The 26,104-nt window shown below is 40.6% G+C and overlaps 1 protein-coding gene across 2 annotated transcripts in view; it reads left to right on the top strand.

Annotated features, from left to right (window-relative positions):
* mpped2a (metallophosphoesterase domain containing 2a) overlaps window positions 1-26,104 on the top strand; it is an 82,973-nt gene that overhangs the window by 37,669 nt on the left and 19,200 nt on the right. The gene's annotated exons all lie outside the window — the stretch shown is intronic.

The following is a 26,104-nucleotide window of genomic DNA, read 5'->3' as shown; positions in this document are numbered from 1 at the left end:
CAGAGGGGAGTTCTTCTTACAGTGAGAAGTGTGTGCGCAAAGAGTTGAGGATGAAGAAAACTCTCCTGAGATTACTGCTGAATCTACTGTTGTACTTAGTAGTAGCATTACACTGTCCCGTATTTTTTTTTTTTATAAATATTCATATAAAGCATGGATTTTTGCACCATGGAAGTAGAAATCCACACCAGATAAGGATTTGTTATGTGCGTGTTTTATTTTAATACTTATATTTCATATTTTTAAAGAATGCTATCATCCATTCGCTAATTCAATTCAATTCAATTCAATTTTATTTATATAGCGCCAAATCACAACAAAAGTCGCCTCAAGGCGCTTCATAGATACAGAGAAAAACCCAACAATCATATGACCCCCTATGAGCAAGCACTTTGGCGACAGTGGGAAGGAAAAACTCCCTTTTAACAGGAAGAAACCTCCGGCAGAACCAGGCTCAGGGAGGGGCGGCCATCTGCTGCGACCGGTTGGGGTGAGAGAAGGAAGACAGGATAAAGACATGCTGTGGAAGAGAGACAGAGGTTAATAACAGATATGATTCAATGCAGAGAGGTCTATTAATACATAGTGAGTGAGAAAGGTGACTGGAAAGGAAAAACTCAATGCATCATGGGAATCCCCCGGCAGCCTACATCTATTGCAGCATAACAAAGGGAGGATTCAGGGTCACCTGGTCCAGCCCTAACTATATGCTTTAGAAAAAAGGAAAGTTTTAAGCCTAATCTTAAAAGTAGAGATAGTGTCTGTCTCCCGAATCCAAACTGGAAGCTGGTTCCACAGAAGAGGGGCCTGAAAACTGAAGGCTCTCCCTCCCATTCTACTTTTAAATACTCTAGGAACAACAAGTAGGCCTGCAGAGCGAGAGCGGAGCGCTCTAATAGGGTGATATGGTACTACAAGGTCATTAAGATAAGATGGGGCCTGATTATTTAAGACCTTGTATGTGAGGAGCAGGATTTTGAATTCAATTCTGGATTTAACAGGAAGCCAATGAAGGGAAGCCAAAACAGGAGAAATATGCTCTCTCTTTCTAGTCCCTGTCAGGACTCTTGCTGCAGCATTTTGGATTAACTGAAGGCTTTTCAGTGAGTTTTTTGGACATCCTGATAATAATGAATTACAGTAGTCCAGCCTGGAAGTAATAAATGCATGAACTAGTTTTTCAGCGTCACTCTGAGACAGGATATTTCTAATTTTAGAGATGTTGCGCAAATGGAAGAAAGCAGTCTTACATATTTGTTTAATATGTGCGTTGAAGGACATGTCCTGGTCAAAAATGACTCCAAGGTTCCTCACCGCGTTACTGGAGGCCAAGGTAATGCCATCCAGAGTAAGAATCTGATTAGATACCATATTTCTAAGATTTTCAGGGCCGAGTATAATAACCTCAGTTTTATCTGAATTAAGAAGCAGAAAGTTAGCGGCCATCCAGGTCTTTATGTCTTTAAGACATTCCTGCAGTTTAACTAATTGGTGTGTGTTATCTGGCTTCATGGACAGATAGAGCTGGGTGTCATCTGCATAGCAGTGAAAATGTATGCTATGTCTTCTAATGATACTGCCTAAGGGAAGCATGTATAATGTAAACAGAATTGGTCCTAGCACTGAACCCTGTGGAACTCCATAATTAACCTCAGTGTGTGAAGAGGACTCTCCATTTACATGCACGAATTGGAGTCTATTAGATAGATATGATACAAACCACTGCAGCGCAGTACCTGTAATACCTACAGCATGTTCTAATCGCTCTAATAGGATATTATGATCAACAGTATCGAACGCTGCACTGAGGTCTAGCAGGACAAGCACAGAGATGAGTCCACTGTCAGAGGCCATAAGAAGATCATTTGTAACCTTCACTAAAGCTGTTTCTGTGCTGTGCTGAGCTCTGAAACCTGACTGAAACTCTTCAAATAAACCATTCCTCTGCAGATGATCTGTTAGCTGTTTGACAACTACTCTTTCAAGGATTTTTGATATGAAAGGAAGGTTGGAGATTGGCCTATAATTAGCTAAGACTGCTGGGTCTAGAGATGGCTTTTTGAGTAAAGGTTTAACTACAGCCAGCTTGAAGGCCTGTGGTACATAGCCGATTATTAGAGATAGGTTGATCATATTTAAGATCGAAGAATTAATTAATGGCAGGACTTCTTTGAGCAGTTTTGTAGGAATGGGGTCTAAAAGACACGTTGATGGTTTGGAGGAAGTAATTATTGAAGTTAACTCAGAAAGATCAATTGGAGAAAAAGAGTCTAACTTAATATCAATGGTACTAAGAGTAGCTGTAGATAATATTACATCTGTGGGATGATTATTGGTAATTTTTTCTAATTGATTTTAAGAATTTATAGTTCTCTGGAGGAGATCTTTTAGGAAGGTGAAACTTAAAACACACACACCATACATAAAACCTGATTAAGCCGAATGGTAAAGCAAATATATTTAATATATGCTATATTAAATGTACATCTATATGAAAGCAGCCCCATAACGTACAACCTGCAGTAAATCTAACCATCGGTCATCTCTGCTTAAAACATCGCCACACTCATCCACCCTTGAGTTATTTTTTCAGTGATTCACTCCATAGAAATGTCCATATGTGTCTGTATCTGTTAATCTGATAATTAACTAATTATTTTAGTCTTAAATTAAAACAAATTATCAAATTAAATCTAATGAATCCCAGAAGCTGCAGTTTTGTCCTGGTGATCTTGGACCACTGCTCCTTCTTTGCCAGTATCCTGTGTCTTAAGGTCCTTTTTATTGAGCTATCTGATCCATTTGCCTTTGCTTGATAAGCCAAATAGAAAGAAACCTCTGTAGCTCAGTGTGAGCTGCTGTCATCTCCCAGTATCTGAACAGTCTTGCAGTCTGACCTTGGCCCGCCTGCACTGCAGCTGTGTGTCTTGCTGTGTGACAGTTTAGGCTGGAGCTTTCCCCGTCCTGCTGTGACTGTCTCTGCTCTCTTTGCACAGCAGACCTAAAATAACTATCGAGGTCACACGTTCATCCTTTAGCGGCTATAATTAGCAGGTTTGCAGCCTGGCTTCAGAAGTGGCAGAGGAGAGTGGCAGGGAAGAGGCGGGGGCAAAACGCAGCATTCCTCAGACATCACAGGAGCAGGAAGATGAGATTACACTCTTTTTTTTTTCTCCCCTCCGTCCTTCCTCTATTCCATCCCTCTGTTTGAAAGGGGAAGGATGCTACCCCTCCCCTTCTCCCTGGTGGGTGTTTAGTGTGAGGCCTGGTAAATGTCTGTTGTGACAGCTGGGGGTCTCGTGAGAGGCCGAGTGGACAGCTTGGCCTCCCCCCCCACACCTACTCCTGCTCAGCTTCCTCAACTCCTTCACACCCATATGCCACCGTGGCCTGAGGTCTGGACTCCTTGTCCAGTGTGAGGTCTCACTTAGCCCTGCAGTGACCCCTCACTTCATCAACAGCTCGCCATCTCGCCGCCTGGGTGGCCGAGCCCCTCCGAGCCTTCAGCGGTCTGCTGCTACAGGCCGGGACCCGACAGCATCACTCAGGAAATGTAGCGTGTAACAACCACCTGATAAATGCGGCTCGGGGTTCAGTCGTCCTCTAAGCTGCTGCTGCTGCTACTGCTTTAAAAGCAAGTTGATTATGTTTACGTGAGTGAAAACCTGATGTGAAATGAATATTCAAACCTGAACATCCATCAAAGCAGTCAGAGCCACAATAAAGATCTTTGCAAAGAAAATGGGGTTTTTTTTCTAAATGTCCTGTTCAGGTTGTTACAGAGTAAAAAGCTGAAGGTGCACAAGCAATTTGAAAGTACTCACTGTAAAGAAATTAACACTGTGCTTCTGGCTCTCTTCCGCAACCTTCCTTCACACCCAACCATTTTCAGCAGCTAGCTGCCCTCCCTAAACCACCTCCTGCTTTAACGGGTTTCTTCTTGTTAAAAGGGAGTTTTTCCTTCCCACTGTTGCCAAGTGGGTTGTCTCGATTGTTGGTTTTTCTCTGTATTATTCCAATCTTTAATTTGCATAAAAAAGGTCCTTTAGGCAACTGTTGTTGTAGTTTGGCCCTATACAAATAAAACAGAATTGAATTGAAGTGCTATTTATCAATCTTTATTTGTCACTATTTTCCAGATTTTAGATAATTACATGTCTGAGCAGTGAACATTTTCTACCACTGCAGGTTGTCCTTGTATTGTCTGAACTAACCTCTCCAGTTTTGGGTGGTTTAACCAGAGAAATTGTTTTAATGAGCATCTGTTTTCATTCATTTTCTTAACTCATTCACTGCCATTGACGTCTATAGCCGTCAATGGCAGTGAATGAGTCAATGGGTTTAACTCATTCACTGCCAATGGCTGGCAGTGAATGAGTTAAATGTCCCTGAAAATACAGTTTGTGTGTGTGTGTGTGTGTGTGTGTGTGTGTGTGTGTGTGTGTGTGTGTGTGTGTGTGGCGCAACTTTTAGTCTCATGATAAATGCCACTAGCCTTTTTCAGAAAATCATGCCTTTTAGATATTGCAGTTTTCCCATATATGTTAATAAATAGTTCATTTGTTCATATCCCCAGTGACCTATTTTAAAAACACGTGAAATGTAATAATAATAATTATTATTATTATTGCTGCAGCAGCCTTGTCTAGTTAAAATATATGTATTGTTAACGACGGGTACAAAAAATGATCGAAAGGCAGTCTGGATGTTTCTTGTGATTTGAACTTCTGTTTTCAAAAGCTTGTTTGCTCCGAGAAGAAAAACCTGATTTTTAGTTTTTGAGTCCACTTACCACTCTCTGCATGTAAGATGAAAGAGCTGATTGTTTTCACTTTGAAGGCCTGGCCTGAAAGGAGACGCTACCGGTAGACTGCAGCGACAACTGCCAGCGAGCGCCAGCCAGACTCTGTCTTTCTCTCTCATCATGGTCACCTAAATGCACAGTAATGGCAGGTTTTGTAATAAGGCTGGGTTGAGATTCACAAGTCCGGAGCGGAATTAAAAACACGACATTCATTTAAGGTTATCGCGTGTTTTGTGAGCAAATGCTTTTGCATATTCGTAGTGTTTCCTCCCTTAAATGAAATATCTACTTTACAGTATTGCAAGTTGCCCCGTTGTCATCCGTTCTCGTAAAGTATAGCCAAACTTTTGAGCGTTTGAGCCGCCATGTTTCCTGCCAGGTAAATGACGCTATGCAACATGGTGACGTCATTCGGGGCGACTGGAATCGATAAGGGAATCGTTTGCAAAAATGGCAAACAATTCCAAGGAATTGAAACAGTGGGAACCGGTTCTCAACAAGAACTGGGTTTTGATACCCATCCCTACTTAATATTTACTATACAGTAATGGACTTCTATACATTTTACATCAGATTAAAACTTTCAGTGTAAGATTCAGATAATTATTTATTAAAAGCTAGACATTTTAAATGAGAATAAGAAAGAAAAGTATGTCTTTGTGCCCCCTTTTCCTGTTAATGCCCCCCTGGCTAAACTTTGCTAGAGCCGCCCCTGCACAGTTACCATGGCTGGTAACTGTGCAGGTCTTATTCATGAAAATGAGATTCTACGACAGCATAATCCGTTTTCTATTTGTCTGCAGCAGGTCATTAGGTTTCCATTTGCAGTGAAAATATTTGGATCAATGACTGAAGAGCAGCTATCTGTTTTTTAATTAAGTAATATTCCCACACAAATGGATTCAAGTTTCTAATCTCCTTAAACTGAGAAGTAAAGTTTGTTCTGAACTCAGCTCTTCAGGGATAAAGGTGGATTTGAAAAAGGTCGAGCTTCACCACTGACATAGCTTTGTGGTTGCTTAATTATGGGGTAAATTTTTGCTGGCAACTTGGATCGGTCAATTAATTCCGCTAGAGTATCTGAAAACCAGCTATGAAGGAAAAAATGCCCCAGATTTTTGATGTGTCTCCCGTGCTGCTCGTTTTATTAGTGAGGGGGGAAAAAATGTATTGAGAGATGAGCAGAGATGCAAACTCCTCGCTATCATGCAGCTCCAAAGAGAAGTGAACTCTCTGTGAACTGTTATTTTTCCCACTGATATTCTGAGATCACCCCCCTCACTCTGCCTCTGATTGACTCTGACATCAAGTTTTTTTGTTTGTTTTTTTACTTTTACCATCTCACGTACTCCTAACCCCTACAGGTGAAAATCATTATTAATAGTTATAGTTGATGTGTGTTGGTTAACTAGCTGTAGGAGTTTGGGAGGTAAATTTGTAACATAAGTCTGTGCTTTACTGAGAGGCTATAACATCTTGGCCTTCTGCAAGCTCTGTGATTTTTAGAACCACTGTACAGGTTTTATGTACTTCATAGTATTTACAAGTCAGCATGTAAAGCAGAGGTATTTAAATTCTGCCCTTAGACCCTGTCGGTCTTTTTCTAGCCACAAACCTTTCTTAGCTTTTCTTCCTCACTTCGGTTTCTTTACCGGACTTATTTTAGAATGAAAGATTTAAAGATTGAGCTATGAATTATAATTCATTCAATCCTTTTATTTCATTTTATCAGTATTTAGTTATAAAATTAAGTTTCTTTTCCCTTCTTGACACCATTTCAGTAAAGTCAAAAGAAACTGGCTGGCCTTCATAAAGTTGAATTGATCCTTAATCTAAGAACTCCTTCCTGCCATTCTCCTCCCCTAAACAAAACTCTGTAGTATTTGCTGCACATGTCTTTTATGCGAGAGAGAAAAAAAAGTTGACCAGAAAAATCTACAAAATAAATTCTTTGGGTTTTTTTGCTGTCCTGTGGGTTGAACTATTTCCACTTGTGGCTGAATTAAGGGTTTGAATTACAGTAACCTCCTTGAGAACAATGAAATGCAGCTCCTGAAACATGAAAAGGAAGATGGTGAATAAATGTTGTACAAATGTCTTCTATAAGAAAAGATCCTTGAGCTTTCAATGGCAAAGAAAAAGGGGGTGATGTATGGAAGCGATTAGCAAGAGGTTACACAAAACATTTCTTGTGAAAGTGCTCTTTCTTTGTCGTTTGAGCTCCTGATTATTATTTTGTAAATTGGCCTTTGAAATGATCACACCTGCACTTTCCTGGGTGACATCTACTTGCTGATTGTTCGGTTCAGCTGGAAATCAAAGCAGCAGCTCCTCGCAGTGGAGAAGCTGAAACCAGGAACAGTTTGAATTGTTTGATTAAAAGATTAGCTTTGGTGATTCTTTAGTCGTCAACGTCCTTTCTGTTATTTTTTGTCAACCATTTGCATTTTGATATCCGCTCTATGAATGCAACTTCTGTGTTACGAAGGACAAAATGTTGTCAGCGGATGCCCACGTGTCCGTTACAGTGTGTTCTAAAACAAACATGTTCCACCTCTTTCCTGTCGTTATCAGAAGCTAATTTTATTTGACTTGGTAAACACTCTAATGCCTCGTGGCTGCCGGTGCTGCGTTCGGAACATTTTGAGTAAAGCCGTGCTCGGGCCCGGTTCACTCCTGTTTGGAAAAGAGAGGTGATTGGAGTGAAAGCAGTGTACTGTGAAAGACACACAACTCGCACTGTTTAATGACAGATGCTTAACAGACCGAATAGCTAAGCCTCCCCTCCTCGTATGTGCACACTGTGGAAGGATGAGCGGGCTTCTGCACCTTGTCAATCAAAACTCTTTAAGAGCAGATGAAGGTCTCGTGGAGCTGGACAGTTTGGGATTTTCTTCAGATGAGGTGTTTATGCTCCGGGAAAAAAATATTTTAACTAAACAGAAAGTTGTTGAGTTTCAGAATTTGCTTTATATTAATCTACTTTTTAAATACCAACATCATTTCCATTTTTCTGGCCTCTCTAAACGGTATAAAAGTAAAGTCCCGTTCCTGCAGTCTTGCGGATTTTGCTTTAGGTTTAAAAACTTGAAATGCTAAGATCTGCACTGAGACACTGAAGAGCAAAGACTTTGATTCTGCCTTTTACCAACTACAGATCAGGCGTTATATTTGGACAGCTTTTAAAGTATGAACAGGGTCTTTTCTCTGTGTGAGATATAATTGAATAATTTAGCGCCATTAAAATATGTGGCTCTGAAATCTTGGCGACATTGTAGCTACTTACAAACTAAGCCTTCTTGTCGGACGCTCTGTTCCTTCAGAGGTCAGCACTGTCATCAAATGGAGCTTTTCAGCTGCTATAAAATGTCCTTGCTCACTCTGAAATATTCCGAGTGACTTGTTTTTTCCAGGTTTTTTTTTTTGACTGTTTGCTGTATTGTTTTGGGTTCTGTCAGTGTTTGTCAGGCTAAACAAGCTGTTTAAACATAATGTTGTAGCGGTAGTTTTTGTTTTAAATTAGAAATGGATCGTCTTCATGCACCGCGTGATCAGCGCACACATTGGTAGAGGGGTGGGTCGTGCATTCAGACTCTGATAAGCTCTGCTCGCTGTAGAGACAGGCCTGTTTTGTGATTCTGGACTTGACCACAACTTAACTCTTTGGCTGAAGGTTAAACTGTTAGTTATCCTTGTGTTCTCTCTCCTTTATCCTCCCAGCCCTCCTCCTTCTGCCATCCACTTTAGAGTGACTAGGTTTCTCCTACTTTTCAAATCTGCCCCCCCCCCCCCCCGTTTTTTTTCTTTTTCTCTTAATCTTGTTCCTTTTTTTCATTTCTCCTCTGTTCTATTTCATTTTCCCTTTTCTTCATTCTCCCATTGTCGGTCTTCTCAGCACTTATTCTGTTAACCAGCGAAATCGCAATCAAGGTTTGCTTGGTATGTTCAGTAGCAAATCAGTGTGTGCCAAGTGTGTGCCTCCCAGAGGTGGCAGATTAAATCCGACTGCCCTCATTTGACTCTCTGATGCACACCTCAGGGAAACCTGGAGGGCCAAATGCAGATTTGTCATTTGCAGATTTTAGCTGTATTCATGTATTCATTTTTCACTGTAAAGGTCAGCCGTGTGTGTGTGCGCGTGCATGTTCCTCTGAAGTCATTTTTGCCTCCTCTCCCCATCTCCCCAGATAGATACTCTATACAAACACCCTGACCACATACTTTTGTCTGCATTTGATCCAAAGCTTTTTACTTTTTACTGCAAATCGTTATGCTACAGATTACATGTTAAACAATACTGTGTTACTTGACTTTGTTTTAAGAGAGAGCCTTTCTAACAACAGTTTGGTTTCTATCCACCTCTTTTTATGCACACCTTGATCCGTCCTCATCTGCTTATCTAATGCAAGGCCACAGAGGGGCTGGAGCCTGTCCCAGCTGTCGTAGGGCAAGAGGCAGGTTATTACAATCTTTAATTGGTCCTTAAACCAAAAAGAAGGCTGAAAATCTGAAAATAAAAATGCATGTTAGCTTAATTCGGTGATTCTAAATTGGCTGTAGTTGTGAATGTGTGTGCACATGGGTTGTCTGTCTTGTCTGTGTTAGCCCTGAGATAGATTAGCGGCCTGTGCAGGATGTGCTTGGTAGCTAGGATAGGTTACAGCCCTGCCAGGTTACAGTATAGCAAAACTGCACAGTGGATTTATTTATATCAACTAAATAACTACAGCACATCAACCGAAATGTGTCAGCAGTATCAACTTTACTTTGGACTTTGATCCTAAAGTCCTACATATACCACAGTTCCCTCGCAGTGTGACGCTGAATTCTCCATTTAACTTTTATGTCTTCTTTTTGTCGAACTAGCTTTTCCTTCTTAGGCCCAAATCCATCCTTATCGGTGGGGGAGGTCGTTATGGGCCAAATATGCAATGTTAAGGATTTCATCATTTCTATTAACAGCATACACTAATTGGCACTTAAAAAACTAGAGTCATGTTTCTCTTTTCTCTCTTTACAACAATTTCCTCACAGTTACGCAGTTATTTCCAAACTTTAGTAAGGTGAGTGGAGGCAGTTTTAACTTGCGCTATTTTCATTTGTCCACGTCAACAAGATCTGGCATTTGTGTTGGCTGCTTTTAGCTTAATCACCCCTAAGTCACCTCTCTGTTGGCGCCAGCCTCTGTTAGTTTTTGTTGGCCGTCTGCCCACCACATACACACAAAAAAACACGCACGCACACACATGTGGTGACACACTATTTTACCTGTCAGAGTGAGAACACATCTCCAATGAGGCAATGGGCCCTGATAAATGTCCGTCACCAAAAAGTCAAGGGCTTCACAGCCGTTCTGCCCTCTTTCTTTTACTCTGCAGAGACCTCACTCAGTGAAACTTTCTGAACCTGACGCGTCACATTATGCTCAAACCACGCAGTGGTAACAGCAATTTAAACACTTCATCTCTGTGTAAATGCATGCCAATGGCTTTGGTAATTTTTTATCCAGAAATTCTTGTAATGTCATAGAAAACAAATGGATGGAAGCAATATGTCTTAGAAAATTAATGTACAGCTGTTTGATAAACTACCTCATAAATTAAAATGCAAATCATTCTCTTCTCAGATTTCCATGAAAAAAAAATAACTTAGCTACTAATCTCAGTAGCTAACCCCTCTCACAATGGGTTAAAACAAGTAATGTGAATATAGAATAAGACTGTCGGAACCAGCAACCTATGAACATAAACTCACGGTAACAGTCTAATACTTACCAGGGTTTAAAGACATTTTATCTTTAATTTTAAAGAGTTTAACCCATTCAATCCCTGTTGCAAAAGCCCTCTTTGTCTTTTTAGCATCTAAAGCAATTCATCAGATTTGACTTCAGTCTCAAGACTCTGATTCTTATAGTCATGCTCTTAGTTTCCCTTTTACTGAAGTGGAGCGATTCATTTATTCTTTTTTTTTAAATTATTATTATATTAAAGCCTATACATTCTGTTAGTACTAAATTCCTTCTGAAGTTTACATTTAGTGTAGTGCGAAAAGTTTACATAGAGTTAAAAATTAGGTGACCATCTGAAACTGAACTATACCGACAACTTTTATATCTAAGGATCTAAAAAATCATAAATTTTTACCCAGACTACAGACTTCCAAGTGTCCCATTAATTACTGCAATATTTCAGCTCATTAATGAGCTAATGATTTATTGATGTTCAAATGGTGCCACCTTAGCTTAATGGCGCATAAAACAGAAATCATCAAGCATCTGTTAGCTGGGCTCTATTGTGGTGGATGCGCCTGCTGTATGTGCGCACCCATGGGTGCTACTACAGCTGCAGAGTTACAGAGATGCAGACTGTGTGGAGCCTCCTGCAGCTGGTGTTGGAGGCAGGATGGGGGCATCCAGGTTAGCAGCTGTGTAAAGTGTTTCCAGTGTGTGCGTCAGAAGAGTGAGTGAGAGGGTCACTCTCCACATTATAATGGCTTCTAGTGTTTCCTTCCAAATCACTCACAATATACATACACATGCAGGCACGTATATTTGTCAAATGGGCATTATGCAACAAGAACATCAAAAGTAAAATGTGTAGTGTACTAGGGGGAAAAAAGTACAACTGTAGTGCACATCCTCACAGCGGTGTGTTAATACAGGCCGACTAAGTGTTTTACGTCTCTCTGACTGCTTCTGGTTGCACCTCCCATCCCCAGCCCAAGGTGAGCCCCCAATATGTCAGAAGGAGAGTGATGGGTCTTTGCAGTCGTTTAATAAAGCTCTCCTCCATGGCCTCATGCGTATCAGTCACCGGCTGGCCAGGCAGAGGTCTTCCACGCAGCGGCCGGCCGCTCCATCATACACTCGCAGGCCTGGATAAAGGCTGACACAGCCAAAATCCTGCTCTGGATCTCTGGGCTAAAGTGCAAGATTCACTTGGAAAAAGAAAAGATAATCCATTTACTCTGGCTTTCAATCTTGTCAGCTTGTTAAGTTTCAAGTTTGCAGAAATAAGATCAAGTTTTTGTTTGCAGTGAAATCACAATGAATTTCATTCCAGGTGACAGCTGTTTTACTTTAACATGGCATAACTTAAATCTGCTCCATGAAAACGCTGGCACGGCTGCCAGATTCGGTGTAGAGGTTTACAGTTTTTCAAGAAGAAACACTTAGACATTTATCTAGTGTCATATCAGAATCTCCCAACGGGGACAACAAGAAGCCCGGCTGTCTCCATCTGCTTTGATCCAGCCCATTTCGTATCCAGACGCTGTGGGAATTGTGGTGACGTTTTCTTGACACTTGTGGTGGATCCAATAAAAGACACATTAGTCATTTAGTTTGGTATCGATTTAGAAGCCTCTCCGGACATCAGGTTTTGGTTTGTATTGACTGATTGTTTTTGTTATTTTGGATTGAAGCTGTTCTGTGTGTCTCTGGTTGTAGGATTTCTGTTTTCATCAGAAAATCAGTTCTGTTAGAAATGAAAAAATATAAAGTTAATGCATAATAAACCAAAGTTGCCCTTGATTTTGATATTTAGTGTCACATTTTCCCTCCTTTTCTCCAAGGATGATGAATAATTTCAAACGTTTGCTCTGTTTATGTTAGCGGTACAGTCATGAGTTAGCTGTAAAGTGGGCAAAAAAAAAAGTGTTCTGTGTATGAAACTAATAATTTTATATTTTGCTGAGCCAAAGCTGTGTTTCGTCTCTCATGGTGTAGCAGACTGTTGGTGCTGCTGAGGTCAGGTTGCTGTTGGTAGTGTGGACAGGCTCTGGTTGCAGAATGCGCAGAGCCTGTGGCTGGAAGGTAATTGTTCCTGACGGTTTGCTGGTGTGTGTGTTTTTTCAGAAAGTGTGATAGCTCGGTCCACACTATCCGAGATGGCAGTGACCTCATCCCTGGGATAGAAACTTCCTCCTCTTCTTAAATTTGTGAAGCCAAACTTAAGGAAAATAATGCATCTAAAATGTACCTGAAATATAGAACACAGTCTCTACTTAAAAAAATGACATCAATCCGCAGAACTGCCTGCTATGAGTCACCTGGCTCTTTTCACCTAATATGGTTTCCATCTTTTATGTGGAAGCCCTTGATTTTTTGCACAAGGGTGAGAAATGCCATCCATCTGTGGCTGTGAGACACTTAACAGGAGGTGAAGAGGAGATGCATCTCATCTTAAGCTAAATTTGGTTGCGTTGACAGAGATTGATGTGTTTCTTGGACTCATTTTCATTTTGTCTGTCTTTCTGATCTTTAATAAAAATATAACCTACCAAAAGAAAAGTTTGCATCCTATATAAATATATCCATTTTTTGAGAACGTGTTTTTCTGGCTTTCTGTGTCTCTCGTTGTGAAAGAGTAGTAACCTACTCAAGATGTGCCCAATATTCCACCACATGACATCTGTGACCTTAAGTGGGATAAATGATTGAGAAAATGGAAGACTGGATTGTGTTCACTTATTTCTTCTGTTCCACAAATATTTATTTGCTATAAATTTAATAAAAAAAATGTGTAATAATCTGATGTATTATCTGGATTCATGCTGATAAATATGTCCCATGTCCCATCCACCCAGCGATGGGTGGTAACTGTAACATCTGATCCAATACATTGTAATTTTGCATTCAGGTTGTCAGTGTGTTTGCATGTGTCTCCATATCAGATAAACCACCAAACTAGACGAGACTAGAATAGGATTGAACACGTAAATTCACGTAAAAGAAAACTACATTTAAAAAAAGAAAACAAAGAAAACAACACAATAGTTTCTGGGTAGGAAAGTGTTAAGCTGGATGTTAACAACCAGCAGCTGATCTTGGTTTGGAAAGCTAAAAGGCAAAAAGAAGTAGCAGTGATTACTCCTCTGCAGCCTGTCGTGGCTGACCTCCAGGGTCGGCCTGTTGCTACAACTCTGACCAGTAAACAAGAGATCTCTGAGTCCGTGTGACTTGTGTTTACAGCTCAGGTTAGTTTTCGCTGGACCGAATTCATCAAGGAACTTTCACGCTGCATTTGAAGCAGTTTCTGTCCTCCCTCCCTCACTCTTTTTTTGCATATATATATATATATATATATATATATATATATATATATATATATATATATATATATATATATATATATATATATATATATGATTGTGATTGTGATTAAATGGACCTCTTTGATGCAGTTGTTCTCCTTAGCTCAGCATCCCCAAAGAATTTTTCACTGTATTTCAAGAAGGTCCTGTTCCACTTGTCTCTTACAGAACAGATATGTAGAGGTCAACATTGTTCCTTTGTTCTGATGAACACACTGGATCATTCACATGAGAGGAGCGTGCAGCAGTTAACTGCTTCACCTACAGTATATTTATTTTTCTTCAGACATGTTTAGCCCTCTGCTGATGGCCTTCAGAGAGATGGTTCCCACACGTTCATACCTAAAAGGCCTCTGAAGTGCGAGTTTCCTATAGATGTTCAGTCATTGTTTAAAAGCTCTTCCGCTTCCTCCCCTTGCTCTTTTCCTTTTCTCCTTTCTACTCTTTCTCCTATGTCAGGACGAGATAAATGCATGAAGGCAGGCTTCCCCCCCACCCCCCACCCTTTTTTAAAGACAAAACTCTGAGAAGCAGTAGAGGAAATTGAAGGAAAAGCAAAGGAGAAGCAAGGACCAGGGAAAGTGTCGAGCTAAATAAATGGGGGAAGGGAGACTGTTGGCGGGGGTTGCCTTTCAGCCTGTTTCACAGTGGCTGAGTACCTGCTTGTATCAGGGGTTGGGTGGTGACCTTTGACCCTGGGATTGGCAGGCTTCAGTTGGAGCGTCAGGTTTAATTAGAAAGGCACACCACGCAATGCTCTGCAGAGCCTCTGATCCTAGACTGCTAACCCTCAGATTCAGGCCTGATCGGGCAGAAGGGACAACAGATGCATGTAATGAGTAAAAAATACACACAGAGCACGTGAGGTCATCTGCTATCAAAGGCCCAAGAGAACAACTGGGCAGCAATTACATTTTATCAATATTTAATCAAAATGTATCTGGTTCTCATTCTTGAAACCAGTATATGTAGAACAATATAACCACTACATCATAGAAAAAAATTATCTTGTTATATTCCTGTTATTGTCTTTCCACATTTTTAGCCTTTACAGTGAACAGTGCTTTCTTCACATGCTTTATGCAAAGCACACTCTGCTAAATTTACTCATTTTGTCTTTAGGGTTTCGCTTGTTTAGCAGCATGGCTTCTTCACCTGTCCCTTACGCAGTTTCCCACTCAGTGTGTCAGATGTTGAGCTCCTCCTCGGCCTTCTATAGTAATTACAATACTTGTACGAAATGTAGCCCATTTACAGCTCTGGAAGCCATGCTCAGTGAATTGGAGACCCAGCTCTGCATGCACGCTTGAATATCTAGCAGTGGCTGCTCAAAGGAGGTCATCTGATGGTTGTGGTTTTGTCTGTATTATTATAAAAGCTTTACCTCACAATATAAAGCACCATAAGGCAGCTGTTATTGTGAGTTGGCACTATATAAATAAAACTAAACTGAATTGAACTGAGATGGAAAGAAAATGCAGAAGGGAAAAGGGATGATGGAAAAACTGTGGCGGTTGAGAACAGACAGTATAGTATTCTTATGGTGCTAGCAGAAAGCCCTATTATGACCTGTTTTGTCCAGCAAGCTAACGTGTTGAATTGTCTTCTGTATGCTCCACTTGGCTGGGGTCACAAGGACTTGGCTCTTGCTTTTAGCACTGAGTTCCTCTAACCTGAAGCCAAAGAGTGTCCGTTCTGATTTAATGTTCGTACATGATTGCTGGTTTGTGAGCTGTAACATAACGACTGTTCGCCTTCTCCACTCTTTACTTAATGATGATGGAGTAGAGATGAGTAGACCATGTTTTTATTGTCTTGCTGCATTTCAGCTTAGGTCCAGCATGCAGCTGCAGATCGCCGGTCCTGTTTGCATCAGGAATTGGTTTGTGCTCGTGACAAAAAGTCCTTGGTTGTTCTCAGGGCCATGCAGGCCCACGGCACAAGTACCAGCAGTAAATGCACTCAGGCTTACTACAAAGCTGTTTGCCTTCATTATTAGGTAATTCTTTTGTTTTGTGACAGCAAATGTTCAAACATTCATTCAAAATGGATGACACATAAGCAAACCCCTTAAAATGTACTTCTCCACCCTTCCTGTGTGTTTTTGTTTTGTGTTTCATGGGAAATTGTACTTTATTGTGCATCTGCGTCATTCTTAGGTTTGTGATCTGTATCTGCCTCAGCTGTTAAGCGACTGTCGCTGTTACTGGTGTCTGACCCACAAACTTTTCCTTTTTCCTGCAGCAGCTGTATGGTGCACTGAATTTCCAAGAGGATTATTTCAATTAAACAGGCTGTTTGCTGTGTTTGTTTTCTCCTGCAGGAAAGTGTGGCAGTGGTTTGGGTTTTCGTTTTGTTTTCTTGTCTTTTCCTAGAGAGAATAGTGAGAATCAGCCACATTAAGGAATAATGAATGGGTTGGTTGGCGATTTGGAGCCTATGAGACAAGATGGTTGTTTGTGGCTCCAGCATGCAATCATGCAGTGTTGATTTACAGAGTGTGCACGCATGTTAAACGTGCACCCACCTGGTCAATCTATTAGATGATTTGTTTTTGTTTGTTTGTTTGCTCTAGAAGCACCTTAAAAGAGAAGAGGACTGTACCCCAGTGCAAGTAGAATATAGAGATACAAGACACAGAAGAGAAGCTTACTGAAATAACAAACTAAAAAACTCAAGACATTTGTCATATCTAGCCTGTAATAATTTTGCAACTCAGGTATGAGTTAAAGTGCCCAGGTCACTCTAAAATACATGAAAAGCTGTTGAGAGCTTGTGTGTTTAACCAGCTTTTGCAGTACTTGCATCTGTCACGACAAAGTCTGGCTTGCACACAGGTTTACTGGGAGGGATGGCCAAGTCGGAATGTCTTAATACTTTTCCCGCCATGCCTTATGCACCATCTGCAATATCAGCACGTAATATTAAACAAGTAGTTATATCCATTGTCAGAACATTGTTTGCAGTGCAAGTGTTGTTAGGGAAAAGGATATAAAAGGCTCCAAAAATAGTGATACTAGCTATAAACTAGAATCAGAATCTTGCCGAGAATCTTCATTGTCACAGGTACAATGAAATTAAAAATGGTCCCCGATCATTGCATCATCCCTAACGATATCAAAATATAAATAAAGCAATAAAATTCAATAATAAAATAAATAGAATACTTAAAGTGTTAATAAGCGGTATCAACAAACATTCACATACATCCCCACATACATGCTTCAGTTAGCGCATAGATTAATACAAGAGTGGCATGATGGACATTTTTTTTGTAGCAGTATTCAGACGTGTTATTGCAGTTGGATAAAAGCTGTGTTTGAGTCTGTTAGTCGTTACGCTAATTGCTCTGTACTGTCTGCCTGAGGGCAAGAGTTCAAACAGGGAGTGGCCAGGATGTGAGGTATCTTTTATGATGTTTTGGGCCTTTTTAAGACAGCGGGTGTTGTGTAGATCTTCCAGTGTGGGGAGAGGGCAGCAGGTGATCTTTTGGGCGGTGTTAGTGATCCCTTGGAGTGCTTTCCTCTGAGCCACTGTGCAGCTAGTGTACCAGATGCATATGCAATAGGTTAGAACACTCTCAGTGGTGGCTTTGTAAAAGGACTAAACACGTATGTTAACAAACGATGTGGGAGATGTGATATGTTAATTGTTATATTTTGACAGTAGGAATATGAGAGTAATGAGCAAAAACATAAGAATAAATTATTTGGCTGAAGGAGGGGGGGGAAAGTAATTTCTTCATGTTTTTGTGTTAGTTACTAAAAATTCCCATCTTTTCCCAGTTCCATCATGTCTGTTAGTCCCTAATGACTTTTCACAATGTGTGTTGGATTTTGTCTTTCATTTTGACCTCCAGTCTCAGCTAGCTTGCTACACAGTGACTTTGGCTTGTTCACAGTGGAAGTGGAATTAGCAGCAGTTAAGCGTGAGCGGGGCTCACCTTCTCCTTGTCAGTTTTGGCTACCAAGGTGAAACTGGCACAGTTCACAGCAGCACAGGTAGAAGAATTGCTTCACTGTAGGGTGCAGTTTTTCTAAAACATAAACCTTTATTCTACACTAAAATATTTGTTGAGGCATTTATTTAAAATTGTTCTTTTAGCCCTGCAGTCAGAGGTTTAAAGATACGGTCAGAATAAGAAAGAAAGACAGGAAACCTGGAAGCATTGGCAGTGTCTTTTTAATTAAACCAGGGAGAGATTGTTGTCAAGCAAATGCAGCGAGAAGGGGTGAGGGATGAAAAGAGAGCCAGTGTTGGGGATACAGCGGGGGATTAAAGACAGTGAGCGAGTGTTACAGACCCCTGGCCAGCTTGCTGCTGTAATGAACATTAGGGCTGCGGCATAAATTTAATGACCTGTGAAACAAACAGCGTGGCTGAGACCAGTGCCTCTGAATGCTAAGTGGCTCTATTATTAATACCAGCTCAGAGATGCCACTGTGTAAACACACTGTTAGTCTGTTTCCCCTGTGAGGCCCGTTAACCACACGGCGGTCATGTGATGGCACCGCACCCAGCTCACCATGGCTTTCTGAAATGGGGTCACGTCTCTTTGTACCTGCAGAATTAATGGCACGTCGCCCATTAACAGCATACCTTCACTAACTAACAGGATATGAATAGCACTGCAGCTAATGGCTGTGCGGGTTAGTCACCTTGATAATAAATAGCTTAGCGATGGGGCAGGTGAGGATGCGGTAATAAATGGGTTCCATGAGGCTCACAGTTTAACAGGTTAGAAAATGCAAATGAATAACACAATTTGTCTCCCAGTGTGTTAAAAGATAAGTGATTCCCCCAGCAAGCAGTCTGCCAAAGTTGAGTTTTTTTTTGTGATCAACATTTTATTGATTTAAAACGGGGGGGGGGGGGTACAGACATATACAGCACAACTGTAAACTGCAGTAGCAAAGCAAACATTAGCAAACAAGGCATAGGGACAGCAAAGAAAAGACACAAATACACAAAGTTAAAACCAATTATTGCCTCTTCCAGGAGATAACTCTGGATGAGAAGATTTTCCAAGCGTCAACAGTCGTGGGTCGAGCTTTCAAAGTTGAGTTTTAAAGATCAATCAAAATCTTTTTCTTTTTTTTGAGGGGGGGGGGGGCAGTGTTAAAATAAAAAAAACTTTTAAAAAACTTGACAGATGTTTTGCAGTAAAAAGGAGAAATAGCTCAAGAAGTGTTAATTCATTACTTCTTGCTTGCTATAAAAAAAACAAACAAACAATATCAATAATGTGGAATTTACGTATAATAAAAGACATAAAAAAAATCAGAAACGTTTTATGCATTCTGAAGGAGGACAGTGTAAAGAGCAAAAGGCTTTCCATTACATGTTCACACTGACAAAATAACCAGATCAATATCTTCCTTTTTTTGTAACCTGTAAATAAGATTAACATTTGAACAGAAATATTAGATTTAAAGAATTTCTATCTGATACACTAGACACAAAACATGTTGGGGATAAAAAGTCATGGTGGCAGTTTTCTTAGATATCAAACCTCTAACCTCTCAGACTAGAAGGGACCTGCTGCAGTGGTTTCATTTGTTATTCCTTTTGTTGGGGTCAGGAAGTTGGGAAGCAGGTCTGGAGATATGGGGTAGAGGTTGGAAGAAGTTCTGAGTCTGATTACAGGCGATGCAGGCTTAATCAAACGATCCAGCACAGCAGGGAGCATAGAAGTGACTAGAAGAGCCCAGAGCTACCCAGATGTCTAATACATGATGAGGGATACATAACATGAGGAGGCTGCTCAAGGCTATAAAATGCAATCAGAATTGCCTGGATGGAAGCCCGAGATGGCTCAACAACCGGCAAGGGAATAAAGGCAATCTGTCAGCAGACGGTCCTCTGGTCACCCCCTGAACGCGACCTCGGGCTACCTGTTCATACGACAGAACTGGCTGCTACTTCATAGCAGCTGCCATCATTATCAGCGCTGTAATCCTGGTTAAAAACTGGGTGCATGTATGTGTCCGGATCTGCCCATCTGTTTGTTTTTTCGCTGCCGTGTTTGTCCTGGTGTATATGTGTGTGTACAGTGGCAGTTCCTGGGCCCAGCAGGACTCCATCTTGTTTTCTGTCCCATGCTGTGCCTCGCGCTATGAGGGGATAAATATTTGAAAAGCAGAGGAAACCCTGTGTCCCCAGCTGCCGAGGCCCGAGGAGTGGCAGACCTGCATTAGCTGCACTTTTTACCACAGTGTCTTATTTTTTTCCCACCTGAGCATAGACTTCAGCTCAAAGTGTACCTTACTGTCCTTGCCATTATTGTCTGCAGAGCTTGGTGTGAAAGGTCACAAATCTAAGTGGCAGCGCAGCTGAATTCAACAGCCATAAAAAGCTGAAATAAATAATAAATACCATCAATGACAACAAGTCTGGACACGGCCCTGCAGATGCTAAGTGCTGCAAGGTTTTTGATAGAGTGAAAAAAGGTGCACTGAGTTTTCTTGCAAGTTGTAAAGGAAAGAAAACATGAATCATTTAAGATGGAGCGAAATGTGAAAGGATGAAGCAAAGGCTCAGCCAGTATGTTACTTTTTCACAGTAGCTAGTCTCTAAAAGTACACCACCATCAGGTTCGGTCCTTTGTATGAAAGTTCACATTAGTGTGTGAAGATTACACCTCAGTCTTCTCACTAAAGATAATTAAGCTAAGTTCTGGTGTCTGGACAAAAATCTACTCACTTTTTGAAATGGAGTTGGTTTTAATTTGTTTGGGTTTCTTAGTGCTAAAGAAACGACTTTCAGTAACTTATTTATGCACAAGGGGGCGCCATAGTGGGCGACTCTGAAAGTGCTTTTTTGTGTGCGTAGTTCCAGTTGAGGGAAAATTTCCACTTACACGAACAACGATATTTTAGACAATAGTGCTTCCATTTTTGTTGAGGCTGTTTTTTAAAGCCTCTTTCGTGTTTGAACACAAAGCTAGGCCCATAAATAAAAAATGCCATAAAAATAAAACAGTTTACTGGCTTGCACAGATACTGACCTGAACCACATCAAACACATTTGGGATGAACTTCTCCCTGATCTCCCACCATCAGAAACATGCTAGGTTAATCCTCTTATTCCTATGGCCTTGACCTAAGGAACTGGCTTTAATCTAAATTTAGCCCATGAGCTTTTTATGGTGACTTCCCACTTCCTCTAATTCTTATTAGATGAAATTAATATTCCACTGTCCATATAATTTTAGCCATCTAATTTTTTGGATTACTGTGTAAACATTTTTATGTATTTTCTTTTTTAATTTATTTTTAAAAGTTTAGGATTCAATTAGGAAATTATTCTTAAAGTGATATATAGATAATTAAAGCTGGCCTCACTAGACACGCAAATGTAATATCGTTAGCTAATTTTAACATACAAAAAAATGAAAGAATAAAATTCATCAAATTTGTTATTTCACTCTTTCACACACTTTGGCTTTTCCCATTTGGTCTCCCACCGTGTGGCCCATGAGGGCGATGTGGATTGTCTGTAGTGAGCCATCAATCACAGCAGTAACGACAGCTCTGTAAACAGAAGGGCAGCCTACCGACTGGTCTCTGCTCGGCTGTGATAGCATTCACTTTGTCCCGCATTCACTTCCCTTCCTTCCTGCTGACCTCTGCACAGCTTCAGTAGCAAGGACAGGACTCTGCTTATCTCCACTTGCTGAATTTAGACCCCCAATGGTGGTGGTAGGAACACACAGGTGTCAACAAGGATGTAATGTCGTAAATAAAAAGGTGAGAAAAGTGTGACCTCTGTTTAGTTATCAGGGTCAGGCAAACAAGTAATAATGGAAGGAGAAGTTAAATTAAGGTGGAGTATTTGCTAAATTAGTGGCAGAATTTAGGCTACGTCCACACAATAGATTTGAAAACGGCGTTTTCATGTGAAAATGCTCCGCATTCACGCTATCGTTTTCAGTTGTTTTCACAGAGTTGTGCATCCACATTGAAACAGCCGGAAACGCTTACGTTCCAGTACTGCGCATGTGTAAAATGCACGACGATTTGACCTGCCTCATTTCTGTCTGCTGTTTATTCACTTTCCGGCTCTTTGAAACGTCGCAGCAATGGGTCGAGGAAAAGCACCGAGTTTTTTAAATGGACTAACAATGAAGTGGAGTTGTTGCTGTGAGTAACACAAAAGTACAAAGTTGCAAAAGCGAGTGAGAATTAAAGAATTTGAAGAAAAGCTATCTGGAGCATGTACAAACTGATATTAATCTTTAATAGGGCTGTCAAAATTGAGAGCAAACAAAACAACTGCTGTATAATACCCTCCGCTATCTTAGTTTAATTGGTCACTTGACTGCATCACATGACTAAAATGTGTCATCATTTTCAAAAAGTCTCAGTTTTCACTGTCCACACTGCGACGCAAAAGCACCGTTTACAAAACGCTGCTTTTTCCTTCAGCGAAAACGCCATCTCAGTGTAGACGGGAGGCCAAAACGGAGAGAAAACAATGCCTTTTTGAAACAAAAATGCATTAGTGTGGACGTAGCCTTAGTGGCTCTGAGGTCAGTGGGCTGCCTATCGAGTTGTAACCAGTAATTTTTAAGTTTAAAGCAGAAAATCTTCCCAGTTTTGCTTGATAGGTTACTTATTAATCAAATATCAAAATGTTTTCCAAGGAAGTTTACCTGCTCCCTGATATCTAGATATCTAATAAATAGGATTTGTCCCCCAAAAAGTCTGTATTTACACAAACTTGCTATTTTGCGGTTTATATTTTATGGGTGCATCTGCATAACTCCTACGCTCCGTTGCACTGGCTGCCCTTTTCAGCCTTGTGTTTTATTTTGTCTCTGTTCTGGCTCTCTGTATACAAACCCATGAGAGTAACAATGCCAGTTTGTGTGCTTTCCGGTGCCTATTGTTGCCGCTATGTTTCTGTGCCCTTGGTAACATCCACTCGTTGTAAGGTCGAGACAATAGCTGCAGACAGAGTGCCATGTATCTGCACCGGCTTGACCTCGTGCCCCTTCCTGTTGCCTTTAACACCATCCCTCGTCCTCCTCCCTTGGCCTTTAACTTCTGCAGCAAATACTGGTCGGCCTGTCATGTCACGACAAGGCAGGTTTTGCTCCAGGCCTTTTGACAGGACTGTGTGAAAATGTGCTTCCTTCTTTCCCATTAGTCTCTGAGTCTCATTCTACCCTATGGGACAAACAAATAGCAAAAATAATCAAAGCGGGTAATTTGATCATAAACTAGATTATCATCATGTTAAATGAAGATTTAAAAAAAAGAATTAATTAGCGTCCACCCCCTTGGCATTTCTCCATTTACAGGATTTTTAACCGTAGCATATTTGATAAAGGTGATCTGAAATGTTTAAAGTTTAACTGACTGCTGTGTGGAACTGACCTATATATGTTACTTATCCTTTTCCGTTTTGTTAGTGGGTCCAAATTACATCATTTACCCATTTTTGGCCAAGCAAGCAATTTCATGTAATATTCCGAGTTTCTAGTAGCAGCCTTTGATGGCTTACCACACTCCAATGGACCAATATAATGAAACAATTTTGACATAGGTTTGATCTTAAGGATCTAATAGTTTGTGTTTGTGCATGACATTGCAGCACAAACATGTTGATAGACTGGAATAAATAATGACGCATCAAACATTACATAGGCTGCAGTGAATTTCTGTGGATGCAGGCTATTGAGCTTTGAGGTTCCCAGTCAAATTTAGCTTTGAAGCACATGTTAAAAGCACTTTTACTCTTGTATTTTTCATAAAAAGATACCACAACCAAAATATTAACTCTAGAAACAAAAACAAAACCCAATCACAGGACATTTTGCAGAGTTCAAACCTGCAGCTGCAGCGCAAACAACAACAAACACTGTTTGTAAACGTGTCCTGGAGTTTATGCAGGTGCAGACAGTGCTACTGCTGTAAGTAAGCCTAACAGCTTCCAGATCATTTATTCTAGCGATATAGCAAGAAGGTCATCACTGCTTCAAGCACTGCCTATATGATCTGGTCAGAGAGCAAGGACAGCAGCAGTCCTCTCCCCTTGAAGAAAAGACATCTGCCCAAGATGAAGAAACTTCCTCTCCAGAAAATGAGGGGACAATCTCCAAAGAGGCTGACTGCATCACCACTGATGTTGAGTACTAGCCAGTGCCTGAATCCTCTTCTTTGGGTAGGATTAGGGTTGGGGGCATGGAGGTGGAGGCCGAGCAGCTGATGGAAAAGAACATAGGAGCACTTTCTGAGACCGATCTGCTGTGCACCCTTACAAACCTGCACGGGAGGCGAAGGTTTGAGGATTGGAGGATTATAGATGAAGTGGAGATGTGAGCCTAAACCAGAATAAAACAATACATAGCATGTTGGATGACAACACTGGAAGTTCTCAGGAAGTAAAAAAGGGAAAGGGGTTCAGACTCCAACTGACGGAGGAGCTCCAAGGACAACGTCTTTCCTTCGGTCACCTTGGCAGAGGAACCCCTCAGATGAAAACTGGCACAGGGGAAACAACCCAGAGCTTCCTCCCCAGCTCCTCCAGTTGCATCAGAGGAAGATTTTGTTGTCTGTCTTTGGCTTCACCAAAACTACCACGGCGATATCCCACATGCCAAAGCAACGTGGGAATGTGCTTCTTTTGACAGCAACACACAAGGAACCAGTCAGTGATGGGGAATAAAGGAGCAATCCTGCAAGAAGCAATCCTGAACTACAATAGGCACAAATATTGCTTGGATAACTTAGAGCGTGTTGGCACCTCGAGTTGTAGGAGGAAAACTAACTGATGGCTGATGGCTCTTTTCTCCAATCTCCTGGATGTCTTGGGATACAATGCCTTTGTCCCGCCGGAAACAACTTCACTGAAGTGGGGGAGTCCTCTACAACTTACAAATGAAGAGTGATCCTGGGAGAGCTGGGACACATGCTGGTGACCTCAACAACTGCAAGACACTCTTCTCCTTAATTCTCAGCCACTTCTGCCATTGATCTCACGATACAGTAGTCTGAACCAGAGTGTGACCCACACCCCACCAACAAAATGAGAAGAAGGTGCAAAAGGTGCACCTCCTGGATTGGAACAGCAGCCCCTTGCTCCAGGTGTAGAAAGTGTGCCTACAAAAACCACTCTACTGTGGTTAGTACATCTTGCTGCTAATAAGGATGCACACAGAGGCACACACTGGAATATAAATTTTGATCATTTTATTGGTCATTTCAGTGGCTATATGGTCATTAAATTGCCTTTCTGGCCACTAACACACCATTTGTGATTTTCTTTGTGGCCATTCATTCACAACCCCCCCCCCCCCCCCCCCCCCCCATCTTCCCCCCTAAAAAAAAAAAAGTAAAAATAAATCATTGTTACTGTTACTGACCTGCCATGATGATAAAAAGAAATATTAGGTTTCATCATTCATATGCTAAAAAATGTGAACTTTATTACTATTACTATACTTTATTACTATTTTTACTATAATAGTACATAATCTGACTTATATTCAAAGGGTATAATATCTGAATTTGAATTATATTTTGGTTTTCATGACTAGGACTGGTGCTAATTTAAAAAAATCAAGTCAATGAAAGTAGAAAAATGTTTTAATATATATTAGTTTTATAGTATTTTGTAAACATATACAGGGGGTGGCCATTTTTGGCCACAAACAAGCTGAGAGGGAGTTTTCTGGTTTTTCTGTCACTGTACAAAAGAACAAAGATGCATAAAACTCATTGATACTGTTAATTATTGCTATACATCTAACCTTTACCATGGTTAGAAAATAAATCAGATGGCATGTTTTATTTGGGAAAAAAATCGGAGTTTTATGATTTTTTTCCATTTATGAGTTCCTAGGATTATGTGATCTAACTGGTATTTAAAGGGTTAAAATTCTGAATTTGAATTTTTTCTTAATATATATGAATTTTATAGCATTTTGTAAACGTAAACAAGGGGTGGCCATTTTTGGCCACGAACAAGCTGAGAGGGAGTTTTTATGTTTTTGCTCTCCCTGCACAAAAATAACAATGCATTATAATCAATGTTGATGTGAATCAATTACATGTCCCAGACTCTACTATTAATAATACAAGAAATTTCAGTAGCAATGCAATTATATAAAATTGCGAGATTTGGGGTTGTCTTCCAGCTAGTGCAGTGGACAAACTGGTGTTTAAAGCGCTAAAAATTTAAAAAGTAATAACTATTTTATAT

Source organism: Copadichromis virginalis, linkage group LG1 (genome assembly GCF_057382275.1).
Source record: "Copadichromis virginalis isolate Kocher_CV1m ecotype Utaka linkage group LG1, C_Virginalis_male_GT1.1, whole genome shotgun sequence".
NCBI classification, from domain to species: domain Eukaryota; kingdom Metazoa; phylum Chordata; class Actinopteri; order Cichliformes; family Cichlidae; genus Copadichromis; species Copadichromis virginalis.
The sequence above is the reverse complement of the archived record's forward strand: the minus strand, read 5'-3'. Positions and strand labels throughout refer to the sequence as shown.